This window comes from Macaca fascicularis, chromosome 10, assembly GCF_037993035.2.
Source record: "Macaca fascicularis isolate 582-1 chromosome 10, T2T-MFA8v1.1".
NCBI classification, from domain to species: domain Eukaryota; kingdom Metazoa; phylum Chordata; class Mammalia; order Primates; family Cercopithecidae; genus Macaca; species Macaca fascicularis.
In genome coordinates, this window is record NC_088384.1 from 54343815 (window position 1) to 54363703 (window position 19889).

At 37.5% G+C, this 19889-nt stretch overlaps 1 pseudogene; it reads left to right on the forward strand.

Annotated features, from left to right (window-relative positions):
- Positions 1-8146: 8146 nt before the first annotated feature.
- Positions 8147-9647, forward strand: LOC135965528 (unconventional myosin-Vb pseudogene; annotated as a pseudogene).
- Positions 9648-19889: the final 10242 nt, after the last annotated feature.

The window sequence follows — 19889 nt, forward strand, 5'->3', positions numbered from 1 at the left end:
GGTTTTAATTTCCTGCCTGCTTGCTCTTTCTCCTTTAACACTTAAGTTCCCAAAACCCTCTTTAGAAAAAGCACAGGACACCACCTACTTGTGACTTGTGCTTCTTTTTTCTGGCCATAAGGCACTATTTTTATCTCTATTTAAAAATGTAGAAACTGAGCCGAAGAGGGGATATGGTATTTGCCTGGGATCATAGGATTAGTAAATATCTGAGTTGTGATTTAAAGCCAGGCTCCGCGATTTCATAGCCCACCCACCGTTGCATGCCACTCAAGTCTCCCGGCTCCAAGATCTCTGCAATTTACACAGCCCTACACTGCCTACGTCCTAAACTCTCCAACCTCCTATTTTCCCTTTGCAAGTATCCTCCACTTTGCAAAGCAAAATCTCTAAATCACTTGAGATCTGCCTCATTCACTTTTTGGCTTACAAAAGGAAGTTGGAAAAAACCACTCTTCTTGCAGTGCACAAATGACTGTTTTAGAGTAACTTTATTGCCTATGCAATCAATCATATATTTGATATAATTATAGCTTCAGATGATAAATGTAGATATAAAAAATCTTTCTGTAAAAGTGACTTTTCTTATTTCTCTTCTCTCCTTTTCTCCCCTACTGTGCTTCAAATTCTTTATTTTCATATTCACTTTGCTGGCTTCAAATAATTTCCAAACCTATTCTAATGGTAGGGTGATAGCATCCAGTGAGTTTCTTGTTGCTGTCCTGATAGGACCACAGAATTTCACATCTGGTTGTGATATCACATGCTCACATTGTCTAACTACTTCATTTTACAGTTGAAGAAATTGAGACACAAAGTAAGGTGACGTACCCAGTTCCAATCTAGTTATATAATAAAAATGTGGCTAATAGTTAATAAATAATATGAGTCAGGCACTGAGAAAGTAAGGCACCGTTTTTATTTTTTTATTTTATCTATGTATTTTTTGGGAGGGAGTCTCGCTCTGTCGCCCAGGCTGGAGTGCAGTGGTGTGATCTCGGCTCACTGCAAGCTCCGCCTCCCGGGTTCACACCATTCTCCTGCCTCAGCCTCCCGAGTAGCTGGGACTGCAGGCGCCCGCCACGCCCGGCTAATTTTTTGCATTTTTAGTAGAGATGGAGTTTCACTGTGTTAGCCAGTATGGTCTCGATCTTCTGACCTCGTGATCCGCCCACCTCGGCCTCGCAAAGTGCTGGGATTATAGGCGTGAGCCACTGCAACCGGCCGTAAGGCACTATTTTTATCTCTACTTAAAAATGTAGAAGCTGAGTCAAAGAGGGGATATGGTATTTGCCTGGGATCATAGGATTAGTACATGTCTGAGTTGGGGTTTAAAGCCAGGCTCCCCGATTCATAGCCCACCCACAATTGCATTCCACTCAAGTCTTCTGGCTCCAAGTTCTCTGCAATTTACACAGCCCTACACTGCCTTCGTCCTAAACTCTCCAACCTCCTATTTTTTTCAGCTCTAAACTTGGATTCCCTAAACACAGCAGTCAGGGACAGGTGGAAAATTGTTGTGAAAAGAACAGGCAGCAGCATTTTTGTTTAGCCTCTTTTTATACCTATTTTATTCTACAGATTAGGGTACTTTTCTCAATTATGCATACTTTTGCATTCTGCCAAAAATTTCTTTGAAGGGTGTTAAAGCTGTAGTCAATGTTCTTACTTTGTTGTTCCAAAGGAACCTGCTGTGTCTTTTTTCATTCTATGCAAAAATAGGCATGCTAGGATTCACTCAATGCTCAAGTCATTGAGTAGCTACAAACTTTCTATTTGTTTTCTCCATTGTTGTATTTTCAAAGTTTTAGAATCTGAGCAGCATTTAATTTGTCTATGCTTTATATTTTCCTTTAGAGAAAGAACACAGTGATACTTGCTTGTAGTGTTAGAGGAATAATCCGAAAGAGAGAAATTATTCTTCAAATATCCACCATGACTATCACTAAGTAATACTGAAACCTACTTATAAAACAAAACAGAAAACCTCCAAAAAAACCAAATAAACAACAAAATTATGTAAAGTTATATAATTACTGAATCTCATAACTTGTATTCTAGTGCAATTAGAAAAATGTTTCCTTTTGGATAATGCAACAGCCTTTTAAATAATCACTGTATTTCACCCTTGCCTCATGTGTTCACTCAAAATTCATATGCTGAGTTCCTAACTCCCAGTACCTAAAATACAGTGACAGTATTTGGAGACATGGTCTTTAAAGAGGTAATTAAGCTAAAATGGAAATTTGAACACAAACAGGTACAGAGGGAAGATGAAGTGAAGATGCATGGAAAAGATAGCCCTCTACAAGCCAAGGAGAGAGGCTAGAGAAGACACCAACCTTGACAGCACCTTGATCTAGGACACATCCAGCCTCTAGACTTGTGAGAAGGTATATTTCTTTTATTTAAACTACCTAGTCTATGGAAATATGTTCTGGCAGCCCAAATTAAAATAATGTCCTACTCTAACAGTAGTGATATGCTTTATTTATTTTTTAGTATTTTTAAGTTCGAATTGTATTTTAGATACAGTGGGTATGCAGGCAGCTTTGTTTCCTGGGTATTTTGTGCCATGCTGAGGTTTGGGGTATGATGGATCTCATCACGCAGGTATGAAGCTTAGTACCCTGTAGTTTTTCAACCCTGGCTGCCCTCCCTACTGCCTCTAGTAGTCTCCATTGTCTATTATTGTCATCTTTTCTTTTTGTTTTTAATCTGTTTTTCTGATTTTTTTGTTACGTAAAAAATGGAAAAACAAAAGATAATTTTCATTCAATACATATTTCATCCTTATGCACTTTTTTTTTCAGAAAGTGAAGTCAATTTAGAATGACAGCAGTTTATCAACCAAATAATTCATCTTCACACAGTTTCATTCACTTCAGAAAGTTTCTTCATCTCTTTCTCTGTAGAAATTCTGAAACTGTGGAATGGCCATCTTTATAGTCATAAATATTGTCATCTTTATGTCCAGGAGTATCCAAAATTTAGCTACCAACTACTACCCAAATCTGATTAATAGATCATGTTGATTCTGTCACATTCTACTTGTCCTATCAGATTTTTATTAAAGAAATCATTAGCTTATCAATTATTGCTACTGGGGCTGTAAGAAACTTATAATTCATTTGGATCAATGTTCTTCTTTATGGTCTTCTTTGAGAATAAAACTTGGTTCTGTCTTAGCCTGTAATTTAATAAGCCAGTGACCTGGGCCGAATCTAACTGCTTCATCTGTAAGCTTTGAATAATAATAGAGGTCCTGCCTGTCACACATGGGTGTAGTAAGGTTCCATTTTAACACTGGCTCTTTTTATGTTACCTGAAAGGCATTCTATAATCATGAGTGGCAAGGTGGTCTCAGCAACAGTGCAGTGAAGATTGGGACCATTTTCTGTCACTATCATTTCTATTTTTGTGATACCCTCTTTAAATTAGCCTTTAGATGTAATTCAAAGGAGTGACTTAATTGGAATTTTTTTTTTTTTTTTTTTTTTTTTTTTTTGAGATGGAGTCTCGCTCTGTCTCCCAGGTGGGAGTGCAGTGGCCTGATCTGGGCGCACTGCAAGCTCCGCCTCCTGGGTTCATGCCATTTTCCTGCCTTAGCCTCCCAAGTAGCTGGGACTACAGGTGCCCGCCACCATTCCCGGCTAATTTTTTGTATGTTTAGTTGAGATGGGGTTTCACCGTGTTAACCAGGATGGCCTTGATCTCCTGATATTGTGATCTGCCCGCCTCATCCTCCCAAAGTGCTGGGATTACAGGTGCTAGCCACCGTGCCCAGCCCATAATTGGAAATTTTTGTACTGTTAGATCTAAGAATATTTTATGTGGTATAATAAAATATTAACTTAGTGAACTTCATTAGATAATTAGCATGGAATATATTATGCACTGCCCTGCAAGGGCCTAAGAGAAAGGTCCACAGGTCTTGCGAATTTGATATGAAGACAGGCAACTAGACAGTCTAGCTGAGTAAAAGTCTGTTGACATCTCTAGGGAGGAGCGGTTAGAGAAAGCCCTGACTCTCTGGATAGCTGGCATATTTTACACCAGAAAAAAAGAGCAGAGAGTGGCAGAGAGTACCTGAGGTTTAAATAAGAAAAGAAGATGAAAAAATTACTTTGACTAACTACAAATTTTCTCAAGAATGGACTTATTCTCTACTCTCTATTGTCTCTCGAGAAATCATTATTTTGCATTGAATCAACATAATTAGTAAGACTAATTGTGGAGGGTATTCAAAATAGAAAAACAGCAGTCCCTAGGATTGTATTTTATTTATGAATGATCCCTCATTTGTAACTTCTCCTTCACTACATGTTTTTCAATATAAAAATACCTTTTTAGCACCAGTTCAATTTGTGAAACTAAATGTGAAATTCAGACACATACATAATTTTTATGCATAAAATATTCCATGTTTTTTTCTGTTAACGAAGTAGGTACGTTTAACATGAGACATAGCCTCTTAATAAATTTTTAACTGCACAATAAAATCTTGTTAACTATAGGTGCTCTGTTGACAGCATACCTCTAGAACTTATTCATCTGTTGTAACTGAATTTTATACCCATTGAACAGCAACCCCCATTTCCCCTCCTTCCAGTCCCTGGCAACCAGTATTCTACCCTGTTTCTAGGAGTTTAACTATTTTACATACCTAATGTAAGTGGAATCAGGCATTATTCAAACATACTTTCAATTAGTAATGACTATAATTCTGATAGTTTAAATAAGAGAAAGCAAACATCACTACTACTAGCTTTTGGGGGAAAAGATTACAAATGAGGATGTTGTGATAAAAGTGTACAATATTTTTTTTTTTTTTTTTTTTTTGAGACGGAGTCTCACGCTGTTGCCCAGGCTGGAGTGCAGTGGCGCGATCTCGGCTCACTGCAAGCTCCGCCTCCCGGGTTCCCGCCATTCTCCTGCCTCAGCCTCCTGAGTAGCTGGGACTACAGGCGCCCGCCACCGCGCCCGGCTAATTTTTTGTGTTTTTAGTAGAGACGGGGTTTCACTGTGGTCTCGATCTCCTGACCTTGTGATCCGCCCGCCTCGGCCTCCCAAAGTGCTGGGATTACAGGCTTGAGCCACCGCGCCTGGCCACGTACAATATTTTTTACATTCAGGCACTTAGATCCATGTTCAAACTTTGCCACCTACACATGTATAGCACATTTGAATATGTGCTACAGTTTGCCATTTATAAAGACTGAAAATAATATTTTATAAAACATTATTATTTTGCAACCTCATGAGCTTTGGCTTCAAAAATACCTGAATTACATAGCATAATCCTAGTGATGGAGAACAGATCAGTGGCTGCCAAGGGTTAGGGTTGGTTGGAAGATGTGATTAGTGCGGGATAACCTGAAAACATGGTGCACTTTCTTTGTGGTGATAGAGCTGTTCTGCATCCAGATTATGGTAATGGTTACATAAATCCACACTTCATAGATCTATACACACATCACACATGCACTCACACACACCTACACAAGAGTACATGTAAAATCCTTCAAAATATGAATAGGGTCTGAATCTGAGTTAATGGTATAGAAACAATGTCAATTTCCTGATTTTGGCAACGTACTGTTACGTTAGATATAATCATTGGGAAAAGCTGACTGAAAATAACACGGTCATTCTTTTTAGTATTTTTTAACTTCTTCTGAGTTGAGACGAATTATTGAAAAATAATAGGTATTAAACAAAAAATCTCAAAGTTCTAAAATCAAAGCCCTTATGAATTTGAACATATTATTTGATTTATTTTGTAGACCTCGATTTCTTTCACCTGTAAAACTGGAACAATAGTACAATTCCTATCTCATTAATGTCATGCTTAAATCATAGCATTTATATATGCGCCCAGTACTGTGTCTGGCAGAACAATAGTGCTTAGACACTGAGTTCCTCACTTATTTTGTGGCTATTGGTTTATAAGTGGTTTTAAAGTTCCTAAGTGGAAGTTTGTTTAAAAATAAATGGCAATGTCTCAGAGCATCATCTGAACAAGAAAGGAAGGTGTTCTCCATCCCTTGAAATGGTCTCAGCCCTTTTTTACTGTTTAGCTCTCATGTGAGTCTTCAAAAATAACCTCGAGAATTGCTACACCACCAATAGAGAATTAATTCTCATTGAGTTTTTATCTCAGTAGATTCTGGGTCCTAAACTTTATTGACTCACCTGCTTTTTAAAATTTTCCCATTTAGAAATATTCAATTTAAATCTTCCTTCAGTAAGTGTTAACTATTGACAATCCTAACATTATAATAAAGTCATAAGTAACATTTATTACTTTTGTTTTCCACTCATACTGCTTGTAGTCCACAAGCATACAGCATTTGGGTCTTTCCAAATATCTGAAGGTAAGATAATCAAAATCAAAACTAAGAAATCCTACTCTGAAGTCCTATCTCCCTAACTAGATTGTATATTTATTGAGGGTAATGACTATACTTTCTTTTCCAGAAGAATAAAACAAATACAAGTTTGGGCCGAACTGAATTCAATGGGGGATGGAGAGGGGAAGGAGTCAAGGTTCTTCATCCTTTTCCATGCTTTCATAACTTTATCTGTGGATTCCAGTTAAAAGAACATGACTGTCTAAAGAAGTTAGTGCTTGGAAGGCCCACTGTATTAGGAGATGAGGAATTGTTAGCTTGAAAAGAGGTAAATGGAAAGAAAACATAATACAAAGAGACAAAATACATGAAATTTATATTGTGGTACACATGTGCTTTGTGGTCATATTTCTATGTCATAAACAAAAAAAAAAAAACTCTATAAAGCTTAACCAAGAGAAATTTATGGCAAATAGAAGCATTTATGTATTTTCATACTATGTACTAGGGCTAAGGTGTCCTTTACCATGACAGTTGGTGAAACATAAGAACAAATCAATTCACAAATGTTCTGGTAAATTCCAATTTCCGCATCTTAAGTCATAGACCTAAGTCAGTCATATATATAGACACGTGTGTGTGTGTGTATGTATATAGGCACTTAAATAAATGGTATGATTTAAGCATGACAATAATAAGATATGAATCATACTATTATTCCATTTTTACAGGTGAAGAAATCAAGGTCTATGAAAGAAATCAAGTAATATGTCCAAAGTCATATGGGCTTTGATTTTTGAATTTAATATTTTCTTTTAAAATAATTTAACTCATATGAAGTTACAAAAATATTAAAAAGAATGACCATATTATTTTCAGCCAACTTTCCCCAATGATTATTTCTAACTCAACCTAGTGCATTGCAAAATCAGGAAATTGACATTGTTTCCATGCCATTAACTCAGGTTCAGACACTATTCAAAGGATTTTACACGTACAGGTGTGTGTGAATGTATGTGTGATGTGTGTATAGATCTATGAAGTGTGGATTTATGTATCCATCACTATAATCTGGATGAAGAACTGCTCTATCGCCATAAAGTGCAACATGTTTTCATGTTATCCCTCACTAATCACATCTTCCAACCAACCCTAACCCTTGGCAGCCACTGATCTGTTCTCCATCACTAGGATTATGCTATGTAACTCAGGTATTTTTGAAACCAAGCTCATGAGGTTGCTAAATAAATAATGTTTATAAACTATTATTTTCAGTCTTTATAAATGGCATATTGTAGCACATATTCAAATGTGCTATACATATATACGTGAGCCAAAGTTTGAACGTGGATCTAAGTGCACAAATGTAAATAATATTGTACACTTTTATCACACTATCCCTATTTGTAATCTTTTCCCCAAAAAACTAGTAGTAGTGATGTTTGCTCTTATTTAAATTATCAGAAGCTTTAAACTTTCTCTTAAACTATAGTCATTACTAATTGAATGTTTGAATACTGCCTGATTCCACTTATATAAGGTATATATGTACATATACATGTATCAGTCATATAAATGTGTGTATATATTTATATATATGTCAGTCATACATGTGTGTATGTATCTGTCATATATGATGACATGATCTATGATCTCTGTATATATTTATATACACACATATTTTGAAAGTATTACATGAAGGAAATAGTAGAGTTGATTTCATATAACAAGAGTTATTGGATGTATATGGGCAAAAGTTAATGCACATGGGCAAATAAATTGATGAACTTACAGACTCATTCATTTGACATGTATTTATTGAATGGTCTCTCTTGAATGCTGAGTATCTTCCAGGAGCCTAAAATTCAGCAGTGAACCTAACAGGCTCAAATCCTTGCACTCAAGGAGCAAATATTCTAATTGAGGGAGAAAAAAATAAACAAAGTTAATAAGCAAAATATTCAACATACTAGCTGATAGGAAGTTCTGTGGTGAAAAATAAAGTGAGAGGAAAAGAATGAGAGAAAGCTCTAAAAGTAACTGAAGGTTTACATGAAGAAATCGCATGACCTAGAAGCTGCCCAGGCCTTGGCCCAGAGTGAGAGGAAGCGCCATGAGCTCAACAGGCAGGTCACAGTCCAGCAGAAAGAGAAGGATTTCCAGGGCATGTTGGAGTACCACAAAGAGGGCGAGGCCCTCCTCATCTGGAACCTGGTGACAGACTTGAAGCCCAAGATGCTGTCGGGAGCAGTGCCCTGTCTCCCCGCCTACATCCTCTACATGTGCATCTGACACGCGGACTACACCAACGACGATCCCAAGGTGCACTCCCTGATGACCTCCACCATCAACAGCATTAAGAAAGTCCTGAAGAAGCACAAAGATGACTTTGAGATGACGTCATTCTTGTTATCCAACACCTGCCGCCTTGTTCACCGTCTGAAGCAGTACAGCAGGGATGAGGGCTTCATGACTCAGAACACTACAAAGCAGAACACTGCCTTAAGAACTTCGACCTCGCCGAACACCGTCAGGTGCTGTGTGACCTTTCCATTCAGATCTACCAGCAGCTCATTAAAATTGCCGAGGGTGTGTTGCAGCCGATGACACTTTCTGCCATGTTGGAAAATGACAGCATTCAGGGTCTATCTGGTGTGAAGCCCACTGGCTACGGGAAGCGCTCCTCCAGCATGGCAGGTGGGGATAACTCATACCGCCTGGAAGCTATCATCTGCCAGACGAATGCCTTTCACACAGTCATGTGTGACCAGGGCTTGGACCCTGCGATCATCCTGCAGGTGTTCAAACAGCTCTTCTACATGATCAATGCAGTGACTCTTAACAACCTGTTCCTGTGGAAGGACCTCTGCTCTTGGAGCACAGACGTGCAACTCAGGTACAATATAAGTCAGCTTGGGGACTGGCTTCGGGGAAGAAGCCAGAGTGGAGTAGTTCAGACTGTGGAACCTCTGATCCAAACAGCCCAGCACCTGCAATTAAAGAAGAAAACTCAGGAGGATGCAGAGGCCATCTGCTCCATGTGTACCTCCCTCAGCACCCAGTAGACTGTCAAAATGTTAAAACTTTTATCCTCCCCTGAATGAATCTGAAGAACGGGTAAGAGCGGCCTTTATACCAACGATCCAGGCACAACTACAAGAGTGGAATCACCCTCAGCAACTGCTATTAGATGCCAAGCACATGTTTCCTGTTTTGTTTCTATTTAATCCATCTTCTCTAACCACGGACTCAATCCCAGCGTGTCTCAATCTGGAGTTCCTCAATAAAGTCTGAAGATGCATCTTTCCAGCATTAGTCTGATTCCCAATGTGAGCAAGAAGGAAGGATATACACAAAAGTAAATTCAAGGATCTGTTCAGTATGGTAAAGGTAGATCAAATCAGAGACTGACAGCTGTGGAGGGTGCTGAACTATACAGAATTAGACACAACTATGTCATTATTTTCTGTACCTACTGCTTACAACAGAAACACTTGAAATATGGAAGACTTTAAGTTTGATTTCAGTCCAACAAATATACATAATAATTATAGACACCAAGCAGTCCCCATAGCCATATAAAAGGTGCCAGTTATATAAAGTGACACTGCCTAGTTTTAATCTTTGCACATAACTGGAGAATATCCAAATTAAAATACTAACTATATATATAAGTCACATAAAATTGTCTTCAAAGGGTTTTTAACAAATAATAGTACTAATAACCATGATAATGGCATATACTGACATTTCCCAAAGTTTGCAAACCATAGGTGTGGTTGAGTTTGTGGTGAGATGTGTTAAGAACAAAAATACGGGGATGAGACTTCTGAGAAATGTCCCCAAAATATTTTTTAATGACTGATTATACAAAGACAGTGATGTAACTGACCTCCAAACCCGATATTTAGAGTACTGGTTTCTGAAGCAAAATTAGAAGTGCCAGTCCTCAATGTCCTCAAATGCTTTTGTGTAATCTTGGTTTAATGGAAGAGATGATTAAAATGCTGCTATGTGAAATTCCAAGTGAGAAAGATGGAAAAATATTTTGTTTCTTATGCTAATCCATAACACTTTCCAAGTCCCACAGAATTTTCACAAAAATGTGTATAGCTAAATATTAGAAAATGATATCAACTTGTTTTATTTATAGATGTAAAAACCAAACAATGTGAAAGCTTTTAATCTCTTAATCCCATTAAGCCTCCAGTAAGAGCATCATATAATGCTCTACTATTCCAAAGAACTAAATAGTAAAACAAACTCAACTTGCACATCAGATCACCTGAAAAGCCTTCAAAAATAATCAGTTCAGGGATTACTATTATATAAAAGTTTGGGTTTTTTTAAGAGAATAAAATGGCCTAGGTCAACTTTCCCCTTTCAGGTTATTTTCAACGTTTTTCAAACATTGTAATTCAAAATTGTAAATATCTCTCCTATGAAATAAGAATCAAAAAAAAGAGTAATTCAGTAATATAACAGAGGAAGATGTTTGCTGCTCTTAGGATTTTTTGTTTGTTTCTGGCTCTTCAAAAGCAAGCATTCAGTTAGAAACCCATTATTATTCTTTCCACACATTTTTTTTTACTGTCTTTTCCCTATTTCTTGATAGCAGTATGCTGTTCCAATGATAAGTATAGTGTTTACAAATCATAGAACAGCCTCTGTATTACACTGAGAAAATAAGATTTCTCCATGAATTGGAAGTAGAACAGCCTGCCTCCACCCTCTTTTACTCAACCACCCAACTTAAAAGGCCCTTGGAAACACAGCACACTCCAAGCTACCTTCTGTACTGTGCCCTTAGAGCACCGCTTCCTCAGTCATTCTCTGCATCTCCTGGGGCTTAACCCAGTCTTAGCCTGTGTTAAGGCTGCTGACAGTTGTGTTCCAATCAGTTGTCATGGGCATTATCCCCTCTACATCCACATTAAACATACCGGCTTCTCTTGGGCGTCTGTAGAGCTGTGCCTTTTTCTTTCAGTTACAGTTACATAATCACTGACCTCCATGACACTTACCCGTGTCATGGGTAATGACACGTGGATCCATGTGCTGACTTCATTTACAAGGCCAATCTAAAACAACTGGGTTTTTGGCTACCTCTTTAGAGTTGTTTCTGAAGTATAATTTGCCTTTTGATGCACTTTAGTTTGAAACTGAGTCTCTTATGTAAGGACTGTCCTTAATCTTAAAGACCAAAAATGCCTTGTTAGAGTATTAAGGAGTTTTGACATGCGGTGGTTCCACAAATACAGTGGCTTACTGTCGTTATATACTGTCTTACACCATATTCTCTCCATCTCTCTTGGTCACTAAATTCTGCTGTTACTGGTTAATCACTAGGTGTCAAGAGCTTACTGAATTAAAAACTTGGCAATTAGAATAAATGGGAGGGAAAGACCTTAGGAATAGTCCATTTAGCCCAAGAAATGGTAGGTTTAGTTCTTCTCTTCCAAAAGATAAAGGTATATCACTGGAATTGTACTCAAAATTTATAGATGACTAACAAATATATACTTCATATGTACTTAATATTTAGATCTGTCTTATTTAATACTTGGGAGGTTAGAAGAAGCATCTTTAGGGGAACTATATAGTATTTTGTTAGCATTTTCCCTGCATTTTTAAAAATCATTTCAACTTGATTGAACACTTATCAGCGTCATGAAATCACTAATGACTCTTTAACAATTCAACGTAAAGGTTTGAACTCTGCACTAGATGTCTCTTTAGTTTTTAATATGTAAAATTTAGTGGATGCTTTTCTCACCAGGTGCCTTTAGTAGTTACTAACATAACTGACTTATCAATTGTTTCTCTGAAATAAGTGTTGCTGTGTGAATAATTTTAATGTTTAATGTGATATCATGGTGGAGTTTTGTCTTTTAAAACATTGGAAGCATTTTAAGGCTTTTGTGAAAACAAAAACAAAACTAGGAACTTTTAAAAATTAACGCTGTTACCATCAATTAATTAAATATTTACTTAGAGCCTTCATACATTAAGATTCCAGTAACCAATAAATTAGAATTTATTTCTTCTGCATAAATTTTCATACACTTGACTAAGACACCAAGGGTGTCCTAAATTGAGACATTTGGATAATGCCTATATAAGTAAATGGTCACTAAAACGGGACCGCATGGGGTAAGACCTTGTAGTTCTTCACAGAACATTTGTCATCAGTTTCTCCAATTAATTTGCTGCACGAACCAAATAACCATAATTTACCTTTTGTACCCACTGGTGCCATAATTAGAGAATTAGAGGGTGTAGACAGAGGTTAATGCCAATGACAAACACAGGACAGGGTTTTTTATTATAAAGTTTATTAGATACAAAACATTGTTTTTCAAAAACAAGTTTCTAATTCTAAGAAAGGGGATCAATCAGAAATGAAACTAAGCTACATTCTGAAGTGATACTGTATCAGAACAATCCAGATTTGAATATAACATTTTGCCACCACCTGACATTTAGATGAAGAACTGTCTCTCCGAAAGAGTTCAGAACATATTCAGGGGTGAACCTAACACCATGGAAGAAATACTGATGAAAATATTTTCCACTTTGAACAAATCTGTAAACTACACCTTTGTTTACAGAAAAATGCTTGGAATGCTCACTGTAATATTTAGCTGTGGATAAAAATTTATGGAAATACTTTTGAATAAAAAAAAGAAAAATAAAGCAAGGAAGAAGAATGGGATAGGATGTGTATTTAAAATAGAATATCCAGGAACAACTGAGCTGAAGTTATATGTATAATTATATAGCACTATACATAATAACTGTATCTTTACATCTGGTGCAAGTAATTAGATAACCCATGCAAATATCTGCGGGAGGAATAGTGCAGGCACTACAGGAATATCAAAAAGGCCAATATGATGAAAGCAGACTAATGACAGAGTGATACGGAGTGAGGAGCAGATGAAATAATAAGAAAAGTAGGCAGGTCATTTTGAGGGGTATGCTTCTCAATTCTAATTTGCATATAAATCACTTAGGTTTCACATTAAAATAAAGATTCTGATTCAGGTGGTCTGGAGAGTTTATATTTCTTACAAGTTTCAGGTGATGCTGGTGTTACTGGTCTATGTATCACACTTTGAATACCAAAGGACTGGAGATCTGTGCATGGTAAGGGCTTTGGACTTGAGTACTGTGGGTTGAACTGTGTCTTCCCCAAAAAGATGTTCAAAGCCCAACTCTCAGAATTTGTAAATGTGACCTTACCTGGAAATAAAACCTTGCCTGGTCAATCGAGTTAAGTGGATTCACATGGGCCCTTATCAAATGACTAGCGTGCTTGTAAGAACAAGGATATTTGGAAAAACACACAGTGGATAAGGTATGTGAAGATGAAGGAAGAGATTGGAATCATGTAACTACAAGCCAAAGAATGCCAAGGATTGATGGCAACTATGAGAAGCTAGGAAAAGACAAGGAAGGATCCTCCCCCGGAGCCTTCAGAGAGACCATGACCCTGATGACACCTTACTTTCAACTCCTGGCCTCCAAAACTGTGAGAGAATAAGTTTCTGTACTTTTAAGCTACTCAGTTGGTGGTAATTTGTTTTAGTAGCTGAGGAAACTAATACATTGAGTGGGATGGAGAATGAAGTCATTGGAGGGTTTAAACAGAAGAATGGCTCTTCTGACATATTCTTAAAAATCACCCTAATTGCAGAGACAAGAATAGACCGAAGGCAAGGGGCTACAGGGAAGCAGGAAGACCAGTTAGGCGGCTATAGCAGTAAATCTAACTGGAGAGTGCAGAGATGGTGGTTTGGATCAGGGTGGTAGTGATGGTGGTGACACAGGAACAGAATCTGAAGATGTTTTGAATTACTATTGATAAAACTTATTAACATGCTATGAGCTATATATAAAAAAAAAGAGGGTGACTGGGAGTGGCAGCTTACTCCTGTAATCACAGCACTTTGGGAGGCCGAGATGGGTGGATTTCCTGAGGTCAGCAGTTCGAGACCAGCCTGGCCACCATCGTGAAACCTTGTCTCTACTAAAAATACAAACATTAGCTGGGCTTGGTGGCAGGTGCCTGTAATCCCAGCTAGTCAGGAAGCTGAGGCAAGGGAATCACTTGAACCAAGGAGGTGGCAGTTGCAGTGAGCCAAGATGATGCCATTGTACTCCAGCCTGGACGACGAGAGTGAAACTCCATGTCAACAAATAATGGAGAATGATTTATAATACTTTGGGTAGAAACCCAGTAATGGGATTGCTGGGTCAAATGGTATTTCTGGTTCTAGATCCTTGAGAAATCTCCACACTGCCTTCCACAATGGTAGAACTAACTTACGCTCCCTTGAACAGTGTAAAAGCATTCTTATTTCTCCACATCCTCTACAGCATCTGTTGTTTCCTGACTTTTTAAAGGTTGCCATTCTAACTGGCGTGGGATGGTATCTCACTGTGGTTTAGACTTGCAATTCTCTAATGACCAGTGATGTAGGATGTCGGTCAGGGTGGTGGGAGAAGCTATAAGGAAAGACGCAAGCCTTCTTGAAAGGCTGGAAGGTCTTGCAAAAGCTTCGTGAGAGAATAAAGGTGAAGGCAGCGAATTCTCTTACCCTGAGGCTAAGGACGAGAAATAGGTGCAAGGAAAAGTAAAAGAGTTTATCTAAATAGTCTTGTTTACTTGTGTCATCCGGAAACTGACTTTTGAACTTCTGAGCATGAGACTGCCCCTGTTAGGGGAGCAATAATGTTAATTACCCAGCAATTATGTTGGCTCCAGGCCTTGGACATTATACCAGTACTGAATAAATACAAGCAGCTCTGGCTTATCGAGACTGCTAACTCTCCTCTGTCCCTAGTGCTGGCAGCCCCCTAGCCTGCTCTTACCCTGTATACTTCTGTCTGAGTACTCCTTTCTTCTGTTACTTGGCCAGGGTCTGCAGGATGGACTCAGCCTAGTGATGATGAGCTTTTTTCCATATGTTTGTTGGCCGCATAAATTTCTTCTTTTGAGAAGTGTCTGTTCATATCCTTTGCCCACTTTTTGATGGGGTTGGCACATGCACACCTATGTTTATTGCAGTACTATTTACAATAGCCAAGACTTGGAACCAACCCAAGTGCTCATCAATGATAGACTGGATAAAGAAAATGTGACACATATACACTATGGAATACTACGCAACCATAAAAAGGAATGTGTTCACATCCTTTGCAGGGACATAGATGAAGCTGGAAATCACCATTCTCAGCAAACTAACACAGGAACAGAAAACCAAACACTGCATATTCTCACTCATAAGTGGAAGTTGAACAATGAGAACACATGGACACAGGGAGGGGAACATCACACACTGGGGCCTGTCAGGGGGTAGTGGGCAAGGGAGGGAGAGCATTAGGAGAAATACCTAATGTAGATGACAGTTGATGGTTGCAGCGAACCACCGTAGCACATGTATACATATGTAACAAGCTTGCACATTCTGCACATGTATCCCAGAACTTAAAAGTATAATTTTTTAAAAGGCGGGGGGCAGCCTAGGATATAAGCAAGGTGTTTTGTGGCTTAATAACTGTATAACTATAAGGACGGAGTCTATTACCTCCTGACATGAGGAACGTGATGAGAGAAGGTGAGAATGGACAAGATGCTGGGTAAGTGGGGAGCAGAGTAGAGAGAGATTAAGAGCTCTTTTCGAGGTATGTTCACTTTGAGATGCCTATTTTGCCTCCAAGTGGAGATAGTACTTAGGCTACCTGGCATGAGTCTGGAGGCCAGAGCATAGTTCTCTGCTGGAGATTTATCTGATATGAGTTATTAAGAGAAATTATGATGTTTGGCAAGCATGTCCTTAAGTGCTGAGGTTAGCATCAGGAAGGACAATCATGTACTACTAAAACATGGTGTTCAGTGTCACTTATTTGAAAACATACTGGGCCATTATTTGACCTGTGACAGTTCTGACATTCACTCTAAGACTACCAGATGTGAAAGGCAGGAGACTCATTATTTTCTTTTTTGGTGCTTTTCTCATTCTAAACTTCAACTTTCCATATCATTAAAGCCCCTAAGGTAAACAATTAGCCTAAGAGGTATATTCATTATTTTTTTTTTTTTTGCTGTCTTTAAATTTGACATCTCATTGTAAAAAATATGTCCTCACTTGTATTTGTGTGGATGATATTTTAAAAGATCCTACTGGGCAGAGAATATGGACACTTTAATTATTTAATGCTTTGGACTAATGCCAATCATTCAAACATGAATCCTTCATTCACCTGTCCTGTCAAAGAATCAGAGCTCATATTGCGTATGTGAAATACCATCCAGTGTCTATTTCAATCACATATGCTTTCTGTCTGTATCTTAGAAAGATTCTTTCACCTCAACAAGCATATGGCTATCTGGAATTATCTGGATATAGTGATGATTATTTTCATAAACATCTAAAGAAAATGCCTATACATACTTGCCACAAAAATAATTTTTAGTGACTACTGAGGAAGAATAAATATTTATAAATAAGAATAAATAATGATTATCATTATAATGTACACATTAAGTCCATATTAGAGTTTAGAATTGCTGTTTTTCTTTCTTTTTGGTAGACATAAAACCGGGGTATCAAGACACAGATATTTTAACAACAAAATTTCATATCTATAAAATCTATGAAACTCATAAAATTAATCTGAGAATGCATCATAGGTATGCTTGTAAACATTCTTTTTGTCTCACTTTACAAAAGAAAAGAAAAAACCTTATTCATCCTGAATCTTAATCATGCTTTACTCTGGAGTGCAAAATTTTATGAGGCATCAAACAAGTAGACAATTCAATATATTGATTTCAGGTAACTTCTTTTAATCAATACTTCTTTGTATATATCATATTTATGTTAAGGGCAAAGAGCTGCCTTAGAAAATGTGGTATTTAAAACTATATTAGGATGTTATTAAATCAGATATATTACAGAGTGAGCAATGCAAGTGGATAATTTTCATTTAATGATACATGCTCTTCCATTTTCTGACTGCAGTCAAATAATTTAATCGCTTGAACCCAGGAGGCAGAGGTTGCAGTGAGCTGATACAGAGGGCACTGTATCGACTCACTGTAAGCCTGAGGGAAAGGCTTATTAAAGGAAAGAGCAGGAACATCAGAAAGAAATGTTGAATAGCATGGTTCATTAATTCTTCTATGAAACAAGCTCATGGCAAGACCATGCCTTGGCTAATTGCGAATTTATCCAGGAATTGGAATTTATAAGTGAGATATGTGCCAAGTTGCCACATTTCAATATCTACATTTGAATTTAAAAATGATATCTGAATTTTTTTGACAGAGAATAAGCCTGATTAGCTTAACTTAAGCATTTGGTCTGTCAAGTAGGTAAGGTATTACACACTTTCTGCAAATTGATTGATCTAAATTTGTAGCCCCAAGGCTTTTGTATTAATATGTTTAAGGTGTATAAAGACACACAAATTTTATTTAAATATGACACTGGTAAAAATGTATTAAAGAGTTGTTTTTCCTAATTACCTATTAATTTACTGACTTTAGTAAAATCCCTCTGAGTTAAAAAACAACGTGCGTAAATAAAGCATGTTTAAAGGTCTTTTAAAAACTTTTTTGGTGTAGGTATTAGTTTATTTTAGTGTCTTCTTTAAAAAAAACACTTTATTGAGGTATCATTGACATACAAACAGCTGTCCATATTTTATGTCTACAAATTGTTGAGTTTGGGGATAAACATATACCTGTGAAACCATTACCACAATCGATGCCATAGACATCTTTGTTCACCTCCAAAACCTCCCTCCCACTCTTTTTGAATTCACTTTTCTATGATAAGAATACTTAACATACGATCTACCTTCTTAGCAAATTTTAAAGTGCATATTACAGTACTGTTAACTATAGGCAGTATGCTGTACCTTCATCCCCTAGGATTTACTTATTTTGCATAACTGAAAGTGTGTGCCTTTTGACAGACACCTCTGTTTCCTCCTCCTTCTTAGTCCCTGGCAACCACCATTCTGCTCTCTGCTTCTATGAGTTTGACTATTTTCGATTCCTCCTATGACTGGAATCATATAGTATTTGCCCTTCTGTATTAGGTTTATTTCACTTAGCATAATAATATCCTTCAGGTTCAGCATGTTGTCACAAATGGCAGGATTTCCTTCTTTTTAAAGGTTGAATAATACTGCTTTCTATTGCTGCATGACAAATTACTATAATGTTGCTGGCTTAAAATAAGACCCATGGATTATCTCACATTTTTCATGGGTCAGAAATGTGGGCACAATCTAGATGGATCTTCCGCTCAGGCTCTCACAAAGCCACCATCAAGAACATGATCAGGGCTGCAAACTCATCTGAGATTCATCTGAGATCTCCTTCCAAACTCAGTGGTTGCTGGCAAAATTAATTTTCTTCTGGTTATATGATAGAGGTCCCAGTTTTCTTGCTAGCTGTAGGCCAGGACCACTCTTAGCTTCCAGAGGCTGCCCTCTGGGCTTTGTCCCAGGAGGCCCATCTCTCAAAACATGACAACTTGTGTCTTGAAGGCCAGCAGGAGAATCTCCTTTCATAAAGGACTCAGTCCCCCTTTTAAAAGCTTTTTTAGAGGAAATAATATTTACCCAGGATAATATCCCCTTCTATTACTTGAAAACCAACAGATTTTGAATCTTAATTGTATCTGTAGAATACCCTAGCCTTGGCCATTTAATGTAAACTCATAATGAGAGTAAAATCCATCATATCAACTTTCAACCACACTCAAGCGGGGAGGATGAAATACAGTGTGTACATCAGGTGATGAGAATCTGCCTGCTGCAGTATGTTTCCCAGAAAAAGAAAAAGAAAAAAATATTCTCTAATGATTGGTAACAACTTTCTAATCATGAACTACATTTCCAGTCAGGTCCAATAAAGAAATTAATGGATAATCTAAACAAGTGTAGCAGTTGATTAAAAATAAATTTTGATGGTCAATCAATGTGATTTTTGGATAGGTGACAAAATTTGGAAGAAGTTCAGAGATCCGAGTGCCATCAAAAAAACAACACTCTTTATTCCCTTGTGCCTACATCCTGTGTTTCCATTAATATCTGTCTGTTTTCTCCTTTTTCTGGGATCAGTGATTTCTGGTTAGGTGCAAAGCTGCCCTGCTAAAGACTATACTTCTGTTTCTATTGCCACTGGGAGAAGTCAAGTTATTAAATACTCATTGATGGAGTGTGAGAGAAATTGATGTATGTCATTTTTTGTCTGAATGATATTAAACATGAGAGCCTCTTCACTATTTATTTCCTTTATTAACAAATGAAAATAGGAAGTGCCTGAAACTCAGCTTTGGCCATGCTTTGAGGATAATACCTAGAAGATAGCAGAGGTACAAGTTGGAAGAAATTGGGATATTTCCATGACCCTATTGGAGCAGACTTACTCAACTAATTTGCACTCTCATCTAGGAACTATTTCATGAAAGAAATATTAGCATTTCTAGCCATTTCTCATTTATCTAAATCTTC